The sequence below is a fragment of the Triticum aestivum genome, chromosome 3B (assembly GCF_018294505.1).
Source record: "Triticum aestivum cultivar Chinese Spring chromosome 3B, IWGSC CS RefSeq v2.1, whole genome shotgun sequence".
NCBI lineage: Eukaryota > Viridiplantae > Streptophyta > Magnoliopsida > Poales > Poaceae > Triticum > Triticum aestivum.
Window position 1 is genome coordinate 771,089,793 of NC_057801.1, and position 24,318 is coordinate 771,114,110.

Genomic DNA, 24,318 nt, shown 5'->3' on the forward strand with positions numbered 1-24,318 from the left:
TGTCTCTAGGTGGATGTAGACAGGTAGTTTCCTTCTGCATACACTGCATACGCATGCTGTTCATACTTAAGAGGATACAGGCGTCGCAGCATGTTAGTTGCCCACATCAGGTCACAAATTTGCATGCCCATCATCTACACTTTTTTTTAGAGAAAAGGCGCAGCGGAGCCCGAGAAAAGGCTCGAAACTTGCTCGGCTTTGAATTAACAAAACCATCAAGACGGAAATAAAGGATACAAGGTACAATGTGGAACAGACACTAAGGCAGCGACAACCCCAGGCAAGAGCTTGAAGCACCAATGCCAACATCCACCGCAATGCCAAGTAGGAGATCATGCTTGCATCGAGTCGCTAATTGTACCCGGAGGACCAAACAGGGGCCAAACATGGTCTGTTTCTGCCGCCGCAAAGGGCCATTACCCTTCACCCATGCTCAATGGGTGCCGCACCGGCGGCCGACAGAATGGTTCCCAGAACCCAGCACCATGGTGCACAAGCTGTCAACGAAGACACAACAGAAACATACCCGCAAGCAGCAACAGACCAACCACCCAGGCACCGTCGCCGACAATGGGAAGACATCACGTCGGGTGAGAGCTGTCGATCAAAGGCGCAACCAAGGAGCAGGCCGGAGGGGCAACCAGGAGCACAAGGTCCAATGTTGCCGGATATAAGAGCAAGCCAACAGCGCCGCCGCCAAGCCACCACGACTCCCCCAACACCTAGCAGATCCGGGCCGACGCCTTCAGGAAGGGGCACGCCACCGCGACGACGTCGTCAGCCAAAGCAGGGGACCAGGGGATTTCTCCCACGCTCAGGGATGGGGGTGGGCAGGGGAGGATCCTCACCGGAGCCTCCAAGGAGGGGATCGGCACCAAAGGTGTCGACTTCGATGTGGCCGCCGCGCCGACCAAAAGTTTCCTCCGGATCCACGCCCTCCCACTAGATCCATGTAGCCAGCACACGGGGAGGACGACCACAGCTGCCGGGAGATGGAGCCGGCGCGGAACGGAGTAGATCGGGCGAAGTACGGAGCAGCTCCAAGATCCAGCGGAGGCCAACACAGGGCCACCGCGCACGCAGGCAATGACCGTCGTCCCTCGCCGCCCGCACGGCCGAGGGACGACGCACCTGCAACCGCTGGCGCAGCCCGCCGCTCCGGCTAAGCCACGTGCCACCGGCCGGGGCTGCCGCCCCGAAAGCCGAAGCCCTCCAAGCGAGGTGGAGGCGCGGATTCCCTATCGCCACCTTCATCGGTGTTGCGCGCCCGCGCCGGAGCTCACCTCTGGCGGCGGCGGAGGGGGTGGGGAGGAGGGGGAGCGCTGGCGGCGGCAAGGGTTAGCCCCCGAGTTGCCTAAGAGGAGGCGACGCGGGGGGGGGGGGGGGGGTTGGGGTGGGGTGATGTGTGTGTGTGTGTGGAGCCGTGTGTTGACGCTGGATTTTTAAGAAGCACCCATCATCTATACTTACTAATATTAAACTCATAATGTGATACCAACAAATTTATTTTGTTCTTACTTCGACCGTTGGTAATGAATATTCATCAGCAATGTCTGTAGCCACTGAAGGATAGTGCAAATAAGAACCTATTATGCGGAGGTGGAGAAAAACAAAATATTTTAATGCGCCAACTAAACAACCTAAAGTATCTTCTTGCAAGCTTCAAATGATGAACATCCGAAATCTTTGATTACCGGCCGCTGCTTCTTCTAGGTCATAGGATTCAACGATATTGTGTAAGCTGGTGAAGTAAATATACTAGCAGGTGCAAAAATCCGTGCCCTAAGTGCTTGACTGTCGTGTTGCTGTATGGGATAAGCTGCTTATGTGCTCAAAAGATAACAAACCCTCTGACACCTTATCACAAAACTGCACATATTCTGCTCGCATTACCAGAAAATATAAATCATCTACACAACCGTGAGTGTATGCCTGTGTATATGAACGCTTGCGTCTGTACTGTGTTCAGAAAAAAAAAGAAAAAAAAACATCTACACAGCCCCAGGGTCCAAAATTCTATCAACGGGAATCAAATTCCCGGCACAGGTTGGGTGATAGCCACCAAATGCGCACCCCCGCCCTCGGTAGTGGACCGGCACATATTGTTTGTTCTGTGTTTGTGGTTTCCATCGATTTTACCCGCTGGTTTTTCGTTTTATCTATGTGTTTTTCTTCCTGTTTTTCTAGTTTCCTTTATTTTGTTTTTCCTAATCCTTTTTTAACTTAGATTTTTTTTTCTTTTTCTTGTTTCGAGAACTTCTAAAATTTGGATTAGTTTTTGAAATTGATGAATTGTTTTAAATGTTAGCAATAATTTCTGAAATTCATGCACATTTTTTAAATTCAAGAAATTTAATTAAAAACTGGGAGTAATTTCTGAAATTTATTAAGTTCTTTAAATTACTGATAATATTTCTTGAAATTCATGATTTTTTTAAATGAGATCGTTTTGAATGGCGAATATATTTTGAAATATTGGAACTAATTTTAAAATTCATGAATTATTTTTGAATTTGTGAAAACTCTAAGAAATTCAAAACAAAACTAATAATACTTTAAGATTATTTTAAATTCGTGACCATTTTTTAAAATTCCAAAATATTATCGAAATTTGTGCACACATTTTATTTCATGAAACCTTTTGAATTGGTCAAGAAAAATAAAACTTTGGAATTTGGTTTCGATTTCACAAAGTTTTTTTAATTGACAAACAATTTTTTAAATTCATGAAGAATTTTTTGAAATTTGGTTCTTTCTTAAATTTGTGAATATTTTTTAAATTAATTTTTTTAAACGTACTCCCTCTGTTCCTAAATATAAGTCTTTTTAGTGGTTTCAAATGAACTACAACAGACGGATGTATATAGACATATTTTAGAGTGTAGATTCACTCATTTTGCTCTGTATGTAGTCCCTTGTTGAAATCTCTAAAAAGACTTATATTTAGGAACGGAGGGAGTACATACTTTGAAATTCAAGAACATTTTCAAAATTAATGAATATTTTTCGTATTCATGAATATTTTTCATATTATTATGAATTTATGAACATTTTTAGAAATCTTAGGACATATTCCAAATTCATAAACATTTTTCGAAACTGGAAAGGCCTTGCTGGTGGTGGTGGTGTTGGCCGGGGTGTGGAAGCATCATTGCGGTCAGATGCGGGCCTACCTCTGATGTAGGCGGCCCTCTGCTCCAGCGGTGCCCACCTCCCTCGTGTTGCGGTGGCGGCTCAAGAATGGTGTTTGTTGAGGCAACGTTGGTTGAATCCCGGCGGCGCGTCGGCCTGGTGGCATGGTGGGACTATACTGGCGCTGCTTCGGCTCCAGTCGCCTCTGGATCTGCGTTCTCTTCCAGTGTGTGTGGCTTGGCGGTGTCCATTTGCTGGTGGAACTCCGGTCTCGGCGATTCGGTAGCAGCGTTCCTTCCAGCTCCATCGGCTTGTCGACGTCCGGACGGCTATGGACCCGCAACTTGGATCTATGCCTCTCTCCAGTCTAAGTTTACTAGGGTCATATTACCATCGCTTCCCCCGTGCCGGTCCTCTTTGCCTCGCTGCACCCTCGACCATGTACACCTCCATGCCTTGCATGGTGCCAGATCCTAAGCATGTGTCCAGTGGCGCCAGGTGACACCTTCCGGCGGCAAGTGCGGCTCCACCGCTCCACCAACCCTTTTGATACATTTCAGATTGCGGACCCGGGGCTATGGGATTGTTTAGTGACAGGTCAGAGAGAAAATCTCTGCTCGGCTTGCCGGTGCTAGCGGCGGCTATACTCGTGCGTGTCGTTTTCCTCCTTAGAGGTGCTCTCATGGCTTTCACATGTGCCCCTCTACGATCTCATGGGGAAACCCTAGGTCCGGTTCTCCGGATCGGATAACAACGGCATCGCGGTGGTATTTTCCTTCTTGAAGCCTCTATTTTCTCGCTTGCGGTGTCCCCGGTGTTGGTTTTCGTGATGTTGGATGTCTTGCTTGTTCGGTCTACCTCTCATGTTTGGGGCTCTATGGGTTTAGCTGTGAGTTGTATCTTTTGTTCGGGTCGAGCATCCCTTGCCTAAATGCTCTGGGCACCATGTTCACGTCTCCTTCCGTTCGTGCCATGTGTTGTACCCTTCTTGTACGCATTCTAATTCCTTCTATGGATGAAAGATAAGGAAGCTTTGCATATTCTACGAGAAGAATTGTCGCAGGTGCTGCTCCCAACATCTTGTCAGGTGAATTGTGATACTCAAATATCTATGGATGTAACTTTATTGTCCAATAACTCATGTGCGATCTTAAATATATGATGTAAAACATTGAAATCTGTCGAACATCTTAGCTAGGAAATTTACATGTTTCATGTTAAGCATAAGAGGTTTGATCTCCATCTATCTTGACTGATTGAACCTCTGTCGTGATACTCTTAACACATTCATGTGTTGTGGTTCTTTGTTGGTTCCTGTCACGCCCAATATGCGACCCTGTCCTAAAGGACTCGAAGGTCCCACCAAGGATAGAAGCGCATATTGGAGACGCTTTTGCAAGGTGGATATTATTACATCATACCATTACATAATAGTTGGGGATACATACAAGAGGCATACAATGCCACACGAATATAACAACATCATGCATAAGAGAAACATCCGACCACGGATGAAACACAAACAGAAACTCAAACGACATCCACCCTGCTAGCCCAGGCTGCCGACCAGGAACCTATCCCCTGATCAAAGAAGAAGCAGAAGAAGAACTCCAAAACAAGTAAACATCGCTCTTGCGTCATGATCATCGCATTACCTGCACCTGCAACTGTTGTTGTAGTAATCTGTGAGCCACGAGGACTCAGCAATCCCATTACCATGGGTATCAAGACTAGCAAAGCTTAATGGGTATGGAATGGATAAGTGGTGAGGTTGCAACAGCGACTAAGCACGATATGGTGGCTAACTTACGAATACAAGAATAAGATGAGAAGCTACGCAAACGATCGCAAACTAGTAATAATCAAGAAGTGATCCTAAAACTACTTACATCCAAACATAACCCAAGCCGTGTTCACTTCCCAGACTCCGCCGAGAAGAGACCATCACGGCTACACACGCGGTTGATGCATTTTAGATTAAGTCAAGTGTTAGGTTCTCTACGACCGGATATTAACAAATTCCCATCTGCCACATAACCGCGGGCACATCTCTCGAAAGTTTAAACCCTGCAGGGGTGTTCCAACTTAGCCCATCACAAGCTTTCACGATCCGCGAAGGATATTCCTTCTCCTGGGAAGACCCGATCAGTCTCGGAATCCCGGTTACAAGACATTTCGACAACGGTAAACAAGACCAGCAAGACTGCCCGGATGTGCCGACAAATCCCGATAGGAGCTACACATATCTCGTTCTCAGGGCACACCGGATGAACACTACGTACAGCTAAAACCATCCCTCAAGTTTCCCCGAGGTGGCGCTGCAAGTGGCTCTAGTTCGGACCAACACTTAGAGAAGCACTGGCCCGGGGGGGAGGGGGGGTTTAAAATAAAGATGACCCTCGGGTTAATTACTGCCAAGGGAAAGGTTATAGGTTGTTAGGCAAATATAAAACTAAGGTTGGGCCTTGCTGGAGGAGTTTTATTCAAAGCGAACTGCCAAGGGGTTCCCATAAACCCGACCCCGTAAGGAACGCAAAATCAAGGAACATAACACCTGTATGACAGAAACTAAGGCGGCAAGAGTGGAACAAAACACCAGGCATAAGGCCGAGCCTTCCACCCTTTACCAAGTATATAGATGCATTAATTAAATAAGAGATATTGTGATATCCCAAAATAATCCTGTTCCAACATGGAGCAATCTTCAACTTCACCTACAACTAACAACGCTATAAGAGGGGCTGAGCAAAAGTGGTAACATAGCCAAACAACAGTTTGCTATGAAGGGTGAAAAAGGTTAGAGGCTGACTTGGCAATTTGGGAGGCTTGATAAACAAGTGATAGGTAGCGCAACATAGCGATAGAACGAAGCAACTAGCATAGCAATGATAGTATTGAGATCCAGGGTAACGATCATCTTGCCTGAAATCCCGCTAGGAAGAAGAACGAGTCCATGAAGAAGACGAACGGGCGAAGATGAACAAAGCGTAGTCGAATGAACCCTCACGATCGCAAGGAAACAGGAACTATTGAGAAGAAGCACAACCGAAAAGAAGCAAACAGCATGGTAAACACACAACACATAAACAACATGATGCACAACGAAGCATGATGCATGACAAGGGCTACATGATGCTACTCATGGCAAGAGATGATGCATACAACAACAACACATCAAAGCAAGTTTAAATGAAGCCGGAAACAACATATAACAAATCCGGCAAGTCCTCATATGCAATTTCAAAATTATTCCAGATATGAATAAACCTTATGTTCAAGTAGTTAAACAGAAACTGAAAATGCACCATGATGATCTACATGAAATTCTAGTCAAGTTACAATAAAGTTCATTTAGTTCGGACCTACGGCCTAGAAGATATGAGCAAAACACGTTAAACATGGAATTGATGCAAAATGCATTCAAACATCAAGCAAACACTCTCAAAACATGGATGCAACATGATAAGATGACACTACATGCAAAATCAAGCAAGTTTCATATAGAGAATGCTCAAAACGGAGCAACGGTGCAACACATACACTCCAAACAAGATACAACAACAATCTATCCAAAACAGCAAGTAGGCACTTTGCAAACATCCAAACAACATGCTACAGGAATCATATGAGCCCAAACTTGACATTCAATTCATGTAAAGATAACATAATTCAAATATAATTAAGGTTCATGTTCATAAGCATCAAGATTAATCCAAGATGATCGATGCAAAATGCAACTTTATAACACAGGAGCATATAAATGAGCAGAGTTAATATGATGGCACCTTAAGAGCAAGAAATGGACAAGCTACATCAAGTAAATATAGCAAACAAGGGCATGGAATAAAAGTACACATGACAAATAGAAAATAACATTATGTCATAATATACATATGGCTCATGGATTAGTGGGAACCAACATGACAAGATTGAATGTTGAAATAGTTTCAGCAAGTGTAAAACAGCAACAATATGATAGCATGTTTGCAAGCATGAAACAGAGGCATATGATATCCAAAATTTTCAAATATAGCATGCAAACAAAGTACTCATAAAATAATTCAAAACATGTATTTGGAGTATCTCCAAAAGAGGTATGGAATACTTAATATCAAGCTCACAATATAGCATCATGAAGTTAACAGAAATCTGGAATAGCATGTAGGCATGTTCATGGCAATGAAAACATATGCTATGGGATATATATAAGGCATCAAAATGCATTTCATGATAGATCATAACATAGAAAACAAAACATATTAACTAAGCATCTCCAGATTATGCATGGATTAACTAGGAACATCAGAAAAACATGGCAACATGATATGACAGATTCAGCATTGACATAACATTGATAGCGAGTAGCCCACTTCATAAGCTTGATGCACTCACTACAGGGCATATAATAATACATAGATTGCACCCATGTAAATATAGCATTATTAAGTTCCTAAAACATCTAGACATCATGCTCATAGGATGCACACACAAAATGCAACAAAAATGACAAATCAGCAAGTTACAGCAGTTTTCAGCAGTTAACAACAATATGCACTTTTGCAACAGGGATTGAGATATCTATATGAACTCAAACAAGCAAGCTAATGGAACCAACACGTAGATCACGAAGAGCATAACATGTGCATATCAAGATCATCATCATAGGATCAATAGTGACAAAGTTATAGCACTCACGAGACAGCTAAATGATGTTAACGTGTAGCAGTTTCAGCAGTTTATATCACATATCCGTTTTGCAAAGAAGATTAAGGCATCAATATTAACAGTAACATGAATGCAAACTACTCCATCATGAAGAGCACTCTGAGATGAACATTTCGACATATCATACACACAAAATAGAGCAATATGCACAGCGTTATGCCATGATGAAGATAAACACATAATGCTGATTTCTGGGGACTTAGAGAAAAAAGCAACCTCTCGGGACAAAGTTGGATGAGGTGGATTCGGGACGGTGTCATGCGGGTTAGCGTTTGGATCGACGAGCTGGTGGATCTCGTCCAACGAGGAGCTCCGGTGAGCGGGGCGGCGTCCGGCAAGCTCCGGCAAGCGGCACGACGCGGAGGAGGTCGCAGGAGGCCGGCGCGGGGCGGATCTGGCCCTGGGTGGCCGGATCCGGCGAGGGCAGAGGCGGCACGGTGGCTGGAGGCAACCAGCGGGCGAGAAGGCGGCGGCGCTGGCACGGCGAGCGGCGGCGCGGTCGGCGGAGGGGATGCGGTGAAGGCGGCGGCGGGAGCTGTGGGGAGCGGGCGGCGGCATGGAGTCGTCGACGGGCTGTGGAGGCGCGGGGTGGAGGGGCGGCGGAGCTAGTCACCGGAGACGGTGGGTCGGCGCGGCTGAGCAAATCACCGGGGGCGGCGCTAGGGCAGCGGGTGGCGGAGGCAAAGGCGGCGGCGCGCGGACGACGGAGCGCGCGGGAGCGAGGCAGCCCGGGTGCGGCCCGGGGCGGGCCGGCCTCAGGCCCCGGCGGGCCTGGCGACGGGAAGGAGAGAGAGGAGGCGCGGGGGACATGTGGCGGCGGAGGATTGGTTGGAGGGCGGCGGCGGACGCATCCGGCTGCGCGATGGACGTGTCCGGCGACGCGAGGAGGAAGATGCTAGGGTTTGGACTGTGATTTCGGAGGGGGGGGCCTATATATAGGTAGATGGAGCTAGGAGGGTCCAAATGAGGTGCGTTTTTTTCACCCACACGATCGTGATCCAACGGCGGAGGGCATGGAGGGGAGTTTGATGGGCTACATGGCTGTTGTGAAGGGGTGCTGGGCTGCAAAGAGAGAGGGGTTTCAGTTAACCATTGGGGCATCAAACGACCTCTAAATGGAACGAAATTTGACAGGCGGTCTACCGATGATGTACCAAGACCACTCGCCAAGTCTCGGCCCATTCCGAGAATGTTTTTCTCCCGCTCACGAAACAAGGTCTGAGAGGGGTGAAGGGTGCATGCGAGTGTGTCTGCGCTCAGAACGAACAACGGAGAGAACCAGGGAAACCCGAACGGATGCAAGTTTTGAAAAACATGTAGATGAAATGCATATGATGACATGGCAAAATGCAACACGCAAGCAAATGACATGGCAACGATGGCGAATAACTGGAGGACACCTGGCGCATCGGTCTGGGGGCATTACAACTCTCCTCCACTAACAAGAGATCTCGTCCCGAGATCTTAGGAACGAGACGGAAGAGAAAGAGGAAGAGGTGAAGTAAGAACACAAGAGAGAAGATGAACAAAGTCGAGAGCACTCGGGTAGAAAGAGGTACGGCGAATATGACAAGAATGAAAAGCTCAAGGAATAAGATAGACTCTGAAACCACTCCGGTTAGAACAAGGTAGAAAAGGAATAAGAGCGAAAGAATTCCGGCAGCACTCCGGCTAAAAATGGAAGGAATGGAGACATGAAGTTCACAAGATGGGATGACACTTGACGAGATGAACACGCAATGCCTCCGGAATAATTCAAAGAATGGAATGAAAAGAACGAATGAGAGAACAAGAACTTCCACCACGAATGAATTCGATAGCATCCTTAGAGGAAGGGAAGACCATAGTTGTTGAGAAAATCAACAACAAAAGAATAAGCTTATTGTGGACTTATCAAAAACATCTCAAAACTTGAGGTGAAATTATACCACAACCAAATGTCTGAATAGCCGAGAAAAACGAAGAAATGCAAAACTCCACTTCAGAAGAAAACGGAGAATTATTTGCACTTTGAGACGCGGGGAGAAAATATACTTGAACTCCTCCAACAAAATCTTGATGAACTATTGAAGAATGAATTAAATGCTGAAGAACCACCATGAAGAACTCCGGTGACAAAAGGATGATGAGATAGAATGAAGGATGAAAGAATAAGATGAGCCTTGTGGTGATTTAGATGGAGGTTCTGACGAAATGGCTGAAAAGAAAAGATGAAAACACTTCGAAGCGCGAAATTACTCATCATGAACAAACTCCGGAGGAAGGGATTAGTCACTTGGAAGAAATAAGAATAAGATTTATTGTATGCTTATCCTTCATCAAATTAAACTGATGACAAGCAATGGATTTTGCATACTACTTATTCTTATTGGAAAAATGATTAAGGGGGATATAGCACAAAACTTGAGAAAGTCTTCATGAACCACCGGTAGGATTGGAAAGAACTAATGAATTAATATGATAACAAAGGAAAAGGAATTTGAAGGAACCACCATAAGAATTCATAAATGACTGATGAAAGATAATGAATCACTGGGAAGAATTAGAAGAACAAATATGCTTGAGGGGATTTAGATGCAAAAGAACAAAGAGATCACGAGCTGATTAAAGAATACTAGACAGATGCACCGGGATAATTAGAGAACGATAGCTGGAATGATGGCCTGCGGTGAAACAAAATAGAAATCAACTCCTGAAATACTCCGGATGGGTAGGAAAAGAATATCTGACAAATGGAATAATTTGAGAGGATAACATGAAGCTAGAACCTTGAATCTTCGAGAGAACGGGCAAGATTTAGAGGAAAAACTCTTCTTTGATCTTCAAATGACGATGAGAAACACCACTATCGGTGTCAAAACTGGCGGATCTCGGGTAGGGGGTCCCGAACTATGCGTCTAGGAGGATGGTAACAGGAGACAAGGGACACGATGTTTTACCCAGGTTCGGGCCCTCTTGATGGAGGTAAAACCCTACGTCCTGCTTGATTGATATTGATATTGTGGATGTTTACAAGAGTGGATCTACCACGAGATCAAGGAGGCTAAACCCTAGAAGCTAGCCTATGGTATGATTGTAATGGTTGTTGTTGTGTCCTACGGACTAGAGCCATCCGGTTTATATAGACACCGGAGAGGGCTAGGGTTACATAGAGTCGGTTACAATGGTAGGAGATGTACATATCCGTATCGCCAAGCTTGCCTTCCATGCCAAGGAAAGTCCCATCCGGACACGGGACGAAGTCTTCAATCTTGTATCTTCATAGTCTTGGAGTCCGGTCGATGATGATAGTCCGGCCGATGATAGTTCGGCTGATGATGGTAGTCCGGCTATCCGGACACCCCCTAATCCAGGACTCCCTTAGTAGCCCCTGAACCAGGCTTCAATGACGATAAGTCCGGCGCGTATATTGCTTGGCATTGCAAGGCGGGTTCCTCCTCCGAATGATAGAAGATTGTGAACACCAGGATAGTGTCCGGCTCTGCAAAATAAATTCCACATTCCACCGTAGAGAGAATAATATATACACAAGTTCAATCTGCTGACTTTTTTGCGGCATGACGTCACGCCACTACCAAGCCATTACTTGAATCGTTTTTTACTCTACCACCTCAGCGCATTTAGCGAAGCGGTTTCCTTGGCACGTCTTGTCGAAGCAGAGATCGTGTTCCCCCTTAATCCGGGATTCTCATCAATACGGACGTGGGTAACCCAACCGCGCCCGTTGCCACGCCCCCTCTATCGAAGGCGAGTCCCAAACGGTCACGGAGACGGCTCTTGGTATTCTCCCTCTTTATAACGGGACCAAGGCTCGTTTCTTTTCTTCAATCCTCCATCGAATCCTCTCCCCGCTCCAAGTTCCAGCACCTAGAGCTCCAGATTCGAGCGCTTCGGACCTTCAACGATGTCCGGTTCCGACCTCCAGGGCCGGTGGATGCCCTCCTCCGTCACGGAGGAGGACGTGCTAAAGCTGCGGGAGGCCAAGTACCTGGCTTATGAGATTTCGCACAGGTTGCCTGCCGAAGGGCAGGCCATCCCCACCCCCGAGCCCGGCGAGTACGTCGTTTTTGTATCCCACCTCCGTCGGGGTTTAGGCTTCCCGATGGATCCTTTTGTGAGAGGGCTCATGTTTTACTATGGGTTGGAATTCCACGATTTGGCTCCGGAGTCCATCCTCCATATTTCCGCATTTATTGTCGTCTGCGAAGCCTTCCTCCGCGTCGCCCCTCACTTCGGCCTGTGGCTGAAGACCTTCAATGTGGCGCCGAAGATGATCGGGGGCGTCAAGCGGAGTGTGGCGGGGCGGCCATAAGTAGGAGGGCCGATGCCCCGTGGCCCGCTGGCTCCTTCCAAGAGGAGCTCGGCCCGTGGCAGCAAGAGTGGTTCTATATTACCGTTCCGAGGGGCCGCAGACAAAAGCCGCCGCCCTTATTCCGCCCGGGACCTCCACGACGGTTGATGTCGTGGGTCACCCAAGGGCTCAACTGGGGGCCGTCAAAGGACGTGCCCCTACTGCAGGGCCGGATTCGAGATCTCCAAACGAGGGAGGTTGATATGGTGGTGGTAATGCAGGTTATGCTGATTAGGCGTCTCCCGCCCTGCAAACGCCGCCCTCTCCGGCTGTGGGAGTTCAATCCGGAGGGCCCACGGATTCTTCAACACTTCATGGGTATGACACCCCTGGAGATGTACAAATTATTCTTCGGATCGCAAGAGGCGCGTCCGGAATTGACCGAGGATGCTGGCCTAAGCTGCAATCGCCCGGATACTCAAGTAAGTAGTTCCAAGTCCGGACATACCGTTTGTTTGCCTTTCGATGATTCGCCTTATGACCAACTTCCTTCTAAACAGGAGTGGATAGCGGAAGCAAAATTGATATGGTGTCCGGCCCCCCTCCCCGAGACCGCGCCGGATTCCGTGCTGGTCCGGATGCTTGAGGTTGCGCCTCCAGAGGAAGGCGAAGGGGAAAGCAGGAAAGCTACTGCCTCGCCTAAGGAGGCTCTTGAAAGAGGGGGGATCGAGAATCCCTCCCTCCAAGGGGAGAAGAGGACTGCCTCCGAGGACCCGGGGGCAAAAGCCCCTAAACGGGGGAAGAAATCTTCGCCAGAGGGCCCTGCGTCCGGGAGGCCCCGGCCGCACAATCTCCCTTAAAGAATCAGCCCTCCAACGAGCCGTAAGTAGAAAGAAAGGAGTTTTATAATAAGGGACATCCCTATTTGTGCTTCTGAGGATAACTAAAGTTTTTACCTTGTAGTTCGGATCTCCGTCCTTCGCAAATGAGCTCGTCTTCGGGGGACCTTCGTCCGGAGATGATGGAGAGCGAGACGCCTCCGTCCGGGGCGCCGTCGGATAGGGCGGACGAGCCTGAAGTGTCGTCACGGAGGGAGCCCCCTGGTTTGGCAAAGCCGGATAGTTCGGCGCCAACTGGTGTACGGCTGAAGGATCTGCTTGAGAAGGCGTCTATCTCAGAAGATCACCACGCATTGATGAGCATGGTGATTGAAAGGATTTCATCCGCCGAAGGCGGGTTGCATAATGCCGTCAGGAGTTTGCTGGCGGGGTTTGAGGTACGTAAAAATGACACACCTTTTAACAGTTTTGCATATAGAATGCGCCCTGTATAGATAGTAGCCCCTGAGACTCGGTAGGTTGTCGAAATCGACAGCGTGCCGAGGATCAAAATCGCAGGTTTAAATTTCCGCCATGCCGATGCAGGTGGCGGGTCGTCCGGGGGCCGGCTGGACTGATGGAGTTGCTGAACTAAAGCGACAACTCGCTGTTGCGGATGCGGACATCACGCTGGTCAACAGGCGACTTGATGAGTCGCAAGGTAAGTGTTTCTGTGCGGTCACTTGGTAAGGGAGCCGAAGCCAGCTCCTTACAACGCGTGTGTGAAATGCAGATAGTGCCGCTGCTGTGGAGAGCCTTCGGACCGAACTTGCTCAAGCCAAGGAGCAGGCCAGAAGGAGTAATGCGGCGGCCTCGAGGGCGGCCGAGGAGTTAGCGGCCGAAAGGGTCGCACACTGCCGGAGCAGGGAAGAGATGGCCGAAATGGCCGTGAAGTTAAAAGATGCTACCGACCGCAATGAGGCTCTTGGGAAGGAGCGCCTAGCGGGGCAAGAAGACCTGGAGAAGGCCACCGCCGAAGCCAAGGATGCCCGCTCTGCAATGCGGGCTATAAAGGAAGAGCTGCGCCAGGCCGGAGAAATTGTAGCTGGCAAGCCTTTTCTGCTGCGCCGAAGGTTTACGGATCCAAAGTATGCTCAGCTGGGCCAACTGTGGGGTCCAGAGGACCCTTATATGGACTTAGCAGCGAGTGCGGCGGAAGCCGTTGTGCATTTTCGAAGCCAGAAGGATCACAAGACGGAAGAGCTGTTTTGGTCTCAATTCCATAGTCCGGAGTGTTCACTTCCGCTGACCGACCGTTTGGCCGAGTGGGCTGAGCTAAATAGGTTGTCCGGGCTTGCTATGACGGATATAGTGACCCATGTCTGGCCGGATAGGCCCGAGCCGAAGAGTTACTTTGGCTTATTGCAGCAATTTCTTGGAGCGGTGCCGCATATTAAGGCGATGAAGCGGTCGGCCTGCATAGAGGGTGCGCGGATGGCACTCGCCCGTGTGAAGACACATTGGACAGAGATGGATGCCACCGCTGTTGCGACCCCGGGTTCGGACGATAACCGGTTACCCGCCGAGCACTATTTTGGCGAAGTGCTGCGTGGTGCTCGTGTAATAGAGTCGCAGTGCTCAAAAAATGTTACGTTCGAATGAACGTTTTTATGATGTAAAACAATATTTATGATGTAAGCGCCTTTTATACTTGTGCGTTCAAGTAATAGAATATCTCCTATGCGGCCGTTCATGTATACGTGTGTATAACCTGAAAGATGGCAGTCGTCGGCTTCAGCCCCCACGCACAAGGTGCGGGGGTGTTCGCAAAAAATAGCGCGTTTTCACACTTAATCCGACGTCTCGGTCCTGTAAAGGAGGTGGTAGCGTAGCAAACGAGGCAACCGGACTATAATGCTTTATCACTTTCACTTAGCCATGGAGTTCGAGGGTGGGGCTACGACATAGCCCCTGGGGGCACCGCGCTCTCCGAATTTGGGGCGCGTATGTGCCTGACCGGGAAACGGCCCTTCGTCAAAGCGGAGGAATTCTAAACATTCCCATGGTCGATCGAGTGGTTGACCAGTCTCTCGCTGTATCATGACAGTCAGTTTTCGGCTTTCTCTACTGAGGTGCTCGCCCAGCCGAACTGGGGCACAATCGCAGTAGTTCTCCTGGTGCCGCGTTAGCCGATGATACGGAACGTAAGGCAGCAAAACACAGGAGCCGGGCAAACCCAACATTTGACCAAAGACATGATTCGGAGCTGATGCATATAAGGCCTAACTCGAGACGCCGAACACTCCCGAAGGTGTTCGGTCTTTACAATAGCGGGCAAAACAATGCCCTAAGCCCCTTGTGTCCAGGTACGGGCAAGTTCTTCTGGCGCGGCCGATGCCAAAACGCCAGTCTCCACTCTGGTTATAATGAGAAACCAGGGGATTATAGCAACAAGAGACAGTAAGAAAGGTTTACGTAGGGTGTTAGTCTAAAAAGAGTCCTTGCAACGGGTCCCTACTGCACGTCTGCGCCTGTGTCTCCGTTGTGCCGTATCCTGGACGGGTGTGCACGCTGTTCATCTGTAAAAAGAGAGGAACTTAGTTTGAAAAGAAATCGTGCGAGAAAGTGCATAAAAATTGAAATATAGATTAATAAAGTTGAGCCTATGCTAGCTCATCATGGCTTATATGTACAAACCCTTGTAAAGGGGTGTGTGGCTAGGTAGCCCCTAGCTTATTTATTCCGGACTCGTCCAGCCGTGTCCGGCGTCTCAGGCGACCTTTTAATGAAATGATGCCATGTGGACCGGGCATTTTAAGCGTAAGAGACGCGTAATGTGGTATTGCATTGAAGCGGACGAAAGCTTCCCGTCCCAGTGATGCTTGATAGCTACTTTTAAATGGGGCGACATGAAAGGTTAGCTTTTCTCGTCGGAAGTTGTCAGGTGACCCGAACACAACTTCTAGTAATAATGAAATTGTACACCTGGCGTAAGGGCCTGGCGCCACTCCTTTGAAGGAAGTGCGGTTATGCCGAATTGTAGTAGGGTCTATCCCAACTTGCAGATTGTGTCCGGATATAGCAAGTTTAAGTCACTGCCGCCGTCCATCAGAACCTGCGTGAATTGCAGTCCGTCTATTATGGGATCCAGTATCAGGGCAGTCTATCCTGCGTTCCGGATACTTCTGGACTAATCCAGGTGGTCGAAAGTGATTGGTTTTGACATCCAATCTCGGTGTTCTGCTGGGGTGGACCGTGCGACACTTGTCTTAGCGAGTGCCGTGTTGGTTTTCCGTACTATCACATGAAGTGAGTTTACTATTTTGACTTCTTGTGGGAAAGTCTTTTGACTTCCGGTGCTCTGCTGGTGGGGTTCGTCATCGTCCTCGCTTGGCGCATCGAGCCCCTTGTGTCCGGCGTTGAGTCTGCCGGACTGTTTAAAAACCCAACAATTTCGGTTGGTATGGTTTGCAGGCCTTCCGGAGGTACTGTGGATTTGACATATCCGATCTAAATTTTTTTTTAAATTTGATAGCTCGTCGCTGTTGTCCTTAAGAGGCAGTGTTTTATTGTTTGGCCGCGAGCTTTTGAATCCGGTGTTGACCGCCGTGCCCTTTGGGCTTTTTTCTTTATTCCGGCGCTGATCTTTCCTGCGCCGTGATTTTCCGCTTCCATCTCTGATCTCGGATGTACTCGGGTTGCTGGTGCTGCATCTTGCTAGCCAGCTGTCTTCTCCTGCGCAAAAGCGCGTCATGAGGCTTGTTAGCGCGGCCATTGTTCTTGGCTTCTCTTGGCCGAGGTGTCTAGCGAGCCATTCGTCTCGAACGTTGTGTTTAAAAGCTGCTAAGGCTTCCGCGTCCAGACAGTCGACTATTTGGTTCTTTTTGGTAAGGAACCTGTTCCAGAATTTGCGCGCTGACTCTCCGGGCTGTTGGGTTATATGACTCAGATCGTCTGCATCCGGAGGGCGGACATAAGTCCCTTGAAAATTTTCTCTAAACGCGTCCTCAAGCTCTTCCCAACTTCCAACAGTGTTTTCTGGGAGGCTTTTGAGCCAATGCCGAGCTGGCCCTTTGAGCTTGAGGGTTAGGTATTTTATGGCGTGGAGATCATCTCCTCTATCCATGTGTATGTGTAGTATGTAATCTTCTATCCAGACTCCTGGGTCTGTTGTACCGTCGTATGCCTCTATGTTTATGGGTTTGAACCCTGCTGGAAATTCATGATCCAGCACCTCATCGGTAAAACATAGCGGATGTGCGGCGCCCCTGTATTTGGGTGTGCCGCTGTCTTCGAACACTTGTCGTGTTGTGTTACTTCCTGGGGCCCTCCTTTTTGGCCCGTAGATGGACCTAGTTGGGCCGTCCGTTTTCCCAGGATCATAAGGCGGCTGGTGTGCGGTGCCGCTTGTCGCTTTTGGCCTGTCATCTGGTCGTCTAACCGGCCAGGCGACCCTCTTTATTTTTTCACTGTGAGGGCTCTATGGCTTGCTCGTCAAATTCTGGCAGCAGCTTGCGCTTCGGGTAGCTCTTTGTTTGATGGCCATTGCCATATTTGTCTGCGGTCTTGAGTATTTTGCTCCACTTAATTCTGAGTATGTCTTCCGCTGTTTTGAGCTTCCGTTTTTCCTTCTTCAAACTTCTTGCAGTGGCGACGAGTCTTTTGTGAAGGTTCTTATGCTCCGGTGGTGTGTCCGGACTGTTGATTGCTCCGTGAAGGGGTTGATTATCCGGTTCGTCCTGTTCGGATGGTTGCTTGGTTGTATGTTCGTCGTCCGCTGGTTTTCCCTGCTCTATCGCTGGGTCGCTAGGGATGCTGCTTTGATCGAGGCGGGACTTAGGGCGGCGTCTGCGTCGCCGTTTTGGTTGTTTATCGGCGGGATTATCCTCTGCCGCGTCCCGTTGTTCCTCGGTATCGCTTCCCTTTGGGGTGTCCACCATATGTATGTCATGTGACGAGGTGGCCTTCCAGTGCCCTGTAGGTGCTGGTTCTTGATCGTCTCCGGCATCGTCGTCCATACCATTGATGTCTTCGGAGTCGTAGTTCAGCACATCGGTTAGATCGTCGACGGTGGCTACGAAGTGGGTGGTGGGTGGGCTCTGAATTTCTTCATTGTCCGCGTCCCGACCGTCCTGGCCGTAGTTCGGCCAGGGCTCTCCGGATAGTGAGAGATGCTTCAGCGAATTTAAGATATCCCCGAAGGGTGAGTGCTGAAAGGTGTCCGCAGCGGTGAATTCCATGATCGATGCCCAATCGGATTCGACTGGCAGGGGCGTAGGAGGTTCGGAGTCCGGCAGGGAGTCCGGCACCTCGGAGTCATGAGCTTTATGCGGGACAAGGTAAGTGTTCGGCTCCATCGCCGTAGAAGTTGCAGCTCCCGAGGCGGTGTCCAGCCATCCGTCCTCGATCTGAGTGATCGGCTCCGGACTATGGGTCGGAGCGGATTCGTGTGCGGCCTCCAAGGTGCTATCCGGCGGCAGAGTTATGTCATGCCCATCGTGACAGCGCGGCACGCTCGGCTGTGGCTCAGATCCATCGAAGATCAAGTCCCCGCGGATATCGGCCGTGAAGTTTAGGCTTCCAAACCTGACCTGACGGCCAGGGGCATAGCTTTCGATCTGCTCCAGATGGCCAAGTGAGTTGGCCCGCAGTGCGAAGCCGCCGAATACGAAGATCTATTCGGGGAGAAAAGTCTCGCCCAGGACTGCGTCGTTGTCGATTGAAGAGGCCATCAAGCCTATCGGTGACGACACAGAGGAACTCTCAATGAAAGCACCAATGTCGGTGTCAAAACCAGCGGATCTCGGGTAGGGGGTCCCGAACTGTGCGTCTAGGCGGATGGTAACAGGAAACAAGGGACACGATGTTTTACCCAGGTTCGGGCCCTCTTGATGGAGGTAAAACCCTACGTCCTGCTTGATTGATATTGATATTGTGGATGTTTATAAGAGTGGATCTACCACGAGATCAAGGAGGCTAAACCCTAGAAGCTAGCCTATGGTATGATTGTAATGGTTGTTGTTGTGTCCTACGGACTAGAGCCATCCGGTTTATATAGACATCGGAGAGGGCTAGGGTTACATAGAGTCGGTTACAATGGTAGGAGATCTACATATCCGTATCGCCAAGCTTGCCTTCCACGCCAAGGAAAGTCCCATCCGGACACGGGACGAAGTCTTCAATCTTGTATCTTCATAGTCTTGGAGTCCGGTCGATGATGATAGTCCGGCCGATGATAGTTCGGCTGATGATGGTAGTCCGGCTATCCGGACACCCCCTAATCCAGGACTCCCTCAACCACCAAAATTACTGAGATTCTCCGGGAGAATGAAAAGCGAAGAGGTTGAGCCGGCAATGAAAAGAATTTGAAAGTGATCTTGGAGAAGGCATGTGATTGATGGAATCCATTTTACATCACACTTGGAAAAGAATTTGGGAATAGCTCCGGAAAATTAGAAGAGTCGGGTAAGATCCTGGGAAAAGACCTGCGGGTTAGGCCCACTAAAGAGAAAACACCGTTGGAAAGGATTGTTGAAGGGAAATGATGCACGGAACAATTAAAATATTTGAATGAGGTGACATCCTCGAATTAATTGGAACACAAATGAATCTCCTGAGATTTCTTGAGCACTCCGGAAGGATAAACTGGCGAGAGGCGAACGAGCAGGGGAAACACTTGATCTAAGGAAAAGAATATGATCAACCCGAAAAACTTGAATTGAATCCACCGGAAAGAAAACAAGACGAATCAACGATGAAGTTGACAAGAATTCACTGGTTGAAATGATTGAGGGAAGACTGTAGAGGCTCCGCACGAATGAAATTGATGCTCGAATAGAGACTCAGACTCCGGGAAGAAAACGGTGGGAGGGCGGGATAAACAAAGGCAACTTGGAAGGGGGAATCAATGAATAGCTTGAAGAGAAAACAACAGTTGAAAGAATGCAAAGGCTTCGCGCGAGTAGGATAGACACTCGATTACGGACTCTGACTCTAAGAAGAAAAAGGGTGGGCGGGTGGGAAAAAGAAAACAACTGAGGATTCATCTTGGCAAAGATGAAGAGGCTCGAGTCAACTTGACGAGAAATGCACCGGATGAAAAGAGCTGAGAACCAATGAACGAAAAACTAACCGCGTGATCCTAAAAAAAATTGAAGGGAAGAGGAGTAAGTCAAAGCACCTACGTCAAGATTCCTCACCAGAGCGACGAAGGGGCTGAGGAGTAAAAAGAATTCCTACTCTCCAATATAACTAGACTCCAAAAAAGTTTTCTTCTAGACTCGACAATGGCCAAACTACGAACAATCAAGGGGGCTCCTATGGTCGGTCGAGGCTCTCATACCAACTTGTCATGCCCAATATGCGACCCTATCCTAAAGGAACTCGAAGGTCCCACCAAGGATAGAAGCGCATATTGGAGACGCTTTTGCAAGATGGATATTATTACATCGTACCATTACATAATAGTTGGGGATACATACAAGAAGCATACAATGCCACACGAATACAACAATATCATACATAAGAGCAACATCCGACTACGGATGAAACACAAACAAAAACTCAAACAACATCCACCCTGCTAGCCCAGGCTGCCGACTGCTACGTCTTGAGCTTGCGTTGGTTTTACTTGAAGAGGAAAGGGTGATGCAACAATAGTAGCGTAAGTATTTCCCTCAGTTTTTGAGAACCAAGGTATCAATCCTGTAGGAGCCTCCTCAAAAGTCCCACGCACCTACACAAACAATCAAAGAACTCGCAACCAACGCAATAAAGGGGTTGTCAATCCCTTCACGGCCACATGCAAAAGTGAGATCTAATAGAGATAGTATGATAAGATAAATATATTTTTGGTATTTTATAATATAGATGCAAAAAGTAAAGATGCAAATAAAAGTAGATTGAAAGCTTATATGATAAAAGATAGACCCGGGGGCCATAGGTTTCACTAGTGGCTTCTCTCAAGATAGCATAAGTATTACGGTGGGTGAACAAATTTTGTCGAGCAATTGATAGAAAAGCAAATAATTATGAGATTATCTAGGCATGATCATGTATATAGGCATCACGTCCGTGACAAGTAGACCGACTCCTGTCCGCATCTACTACTATTACTCTACACATCGACCGACTCATGCCTGCATCTAGAGTATTAAGTTCATAAAGAACAGAGTAACGCATTAAGAAAGATGACATGATGTAGAGGGATAAACTCATGCAATATGATATAAACCCCATCTTTTTATCCTCGATGGCAACAATACAATACGTGCCTTGCCGCCCCTATTGTCACTGGGAAAGGACACCGCAAGATTGAACCCAAAGCTAAGCTCTTCTCCCATGGCAAGAAAGATCAATCTAGTAGGCTAAACCAAACTGATAATTCGAAGAGACTTGCAAAGATAACTCAATCATACATAAAGGAATTCAGAGGAGATTTAAATATTTCTCATAGATAAACTGGATCATAAACCCACAATTCATCGGATCTCGACAAACACACCGCAAAAAGAGTTTACATCGAATAGATCTCCACAAGAGAAGGGGAGAACATTATATTGAGATCCAAAAAGAGAGAAGAAGACATCTAGATAATAACTATAGACCCGAAGGTCTGTGGTAAACTACTCCCAACTCATCGGAGGGGCTATGGTGTTGATGTAGAAGCCCTCCATGGTCGATTTCCCCTCCGGCGGAGCGCCGACAAAGGCTCCAAGATGGGATCTCATGGATACAGAAAGTTACGGTGGTGGAAATTGTGTTTCGTTGGCTCCCTGGATGTTTTCGGGGTACGTAGGCATATATAGGAGGAAGAAGTATGTCTGTGGCTGCCCAAGGGGCCCACAAGACAGGGCCCCTCCTATCTCGTGGCCGCCTCGGCTTCTTCTTGGCTTGCACTCAAAGTCCTCTCGGTCAGGTTCATTCCAAAAATCATGCTCCCAAAGGTTTCATTCCATTTGGACTCCGTTTGATATTCCTTTTTTTTCGAAATACAGAAATAGGTAAAAAAACAGCAATACGGGCTGGGCCTCCGGTTACTAGGTTAGTCCCAAAAATGATATAAATGTGTAAAATAAAGCCCATAAACATCCAAAAGGGGTAATATAATAGCATGGAACAATAAAAAATTATAGATACATTGGAGACGTATCACCGACCAGGAACCTATCCCCTGATCGAAGAAGAAGCAGAAGAAGAACTCCAAAACAAGTAAACATTGCTCTCGCGTCATGATCATCGCATTACCTGCACCTGCAACTGTTGTTGTAGTAATCTATGAGCCACGAGGACTCAACAATCCCATTACCATGGGTATCAAGACTAGTAAAGCTTAATGGGTATGGAATGGATAAGTGGTGAGGTTGCAACAACGACTAAGCACAATATTGTGGCTAACTTACGAATACAAGAATAAGATGAGAAGCTACGCAAACGGTTGCAAACTAGTAATGATCAAGAAGTGATCCTGAAACTACTTACATCCAAACATAACCCAAGACGTGTTCACTTCCCAGACTCCACCGAGAAGAGACCATCACAGCTACACACGCGGTTGATGCATTTTAGATTAAGTCAAGTGTCAAGTTCTCTACAACCGGATATTAACAAAATCCCATCTGCCACATAACCACGGGCACGGCTCTCGAAAGTTTAAACGCTGCAGGGGTGTGCCAACTTAGCCCATCACAAGCTCTCACGATCAGCGAAGGATATTCCTTCTCCCGGGAAGACCCGACTAGTCTCGGAATCTCGGTTACAAGACATTTCGACAATGGTAAAACAAGACCAGCAAGACCACCCAGATGTGCCAACAAATCCCGATAGGAGTTGGACATATCTCGTTCTCAGGGCACACCGGATGAACACTACGTATAGCTAAAACCAGCCCTCAAGTTTCCCTGAGGTGGTGCCGCAAGTGGCTCTAGTTCGGACCAACACTTAGAGAAGCACTGGCCGGGGGGGGGGGTTAAAATAAAGATGACCCTCGGGTTAATTACTCCCAAGGGAAAGAAAATATAAAACCAAGGTTGGGCCTTGCTGGAGGAGTTTTATTCAAAGCGAACTGTCAAGGGGTTCCCATAAACCCGACCGCATAAGGAATGCAAAATCAAGGGACATAACACCGGTATGAAGGAAACTAAGGTGGCGAGAGTGGAACAAAACACCAGGCATAAGGCCGAGACTTCCACCCTTTACCAAGTATATAGATGCATTAATTAAATAAGAGATATTGTGATATCCCAAAATAATCCTGTTCCAACATGGAGCAATCTTCAACTTCACCTGCAACTAACAACGCTATAAGAGGGGCTAAGCAAAAGGGGTAACATAGCCAAACAACGGTTTGCTAGGAAGGGTGAAAAAGGTTAGAGGCTGACATGGCAATTTGGGAGGCTTGATAAACAAGTGATAGGTAGCGCAGCATAGCGATAGAACGAAGCAACTAGCATAGCAATGATAGTAGTAAGATCCAGGGTAATGGTCATCTTGCCTGAAATCCTGCTAGGAAGAAGAACGAGTCCATGAAGAAGACGAACGGGTGAAGATGAACAAAGCATAGTCGAACGAACCCTCACGATCGCAACGAAATAGGAACTATTGAGAAGAAGCACAACCGAAAAGAAGCAAATAGCATGGTAAACACACAACACATAAACATGACATGATACACAACCAATCATGATGCATGACAAGGGCTATATGATGCTACTCATGGCAAGAGATGATGCATACAAGAACAACACATCAAAGCAAGTTTAAATGAGGCCGGAAACAACATATAACAAATCCGGCAAGTCCTCATATGCACTTTCGAAATTAATCCAGATCTGAATAAACCTTATGCTCAAGTAGTTAAACAGAAATTTAAAATGCACCATGATGATCTACACAAAATTCTAGTCAAGTTACATATAAAGTTCATTTAGTTCGGACCTACGGCCTAGAAGATATGAGCAAAACAAGTTAAACATGGCATTGATGCAAAATGCATTCAAACATCAAGCAAACACTCTCAAAACATGGATGCAACATGATAAGATAACACTACATTCAAAATCAAGCAAGTCTCATATCGAGCATGCTCAAAACGGAGCAACGGTGCAACACATACACCCCAAACAAGATAGAACAACAATCTGCCCAAAATAGCAAGTAGGCACTTTGCAAGCATCAAAACAACATGCTACAGGAATTATATGAGCACAAACTTGACATGCACGTCATGAACATACAACGTACTTCAAATATCATTAAGATTAATCCAAAATTAATCCAAAATTATCAATGCAAAATGCAACTTTATAACACAGGAGCATATACATGAGCAGAGTTAATATGATGGCACCTTGA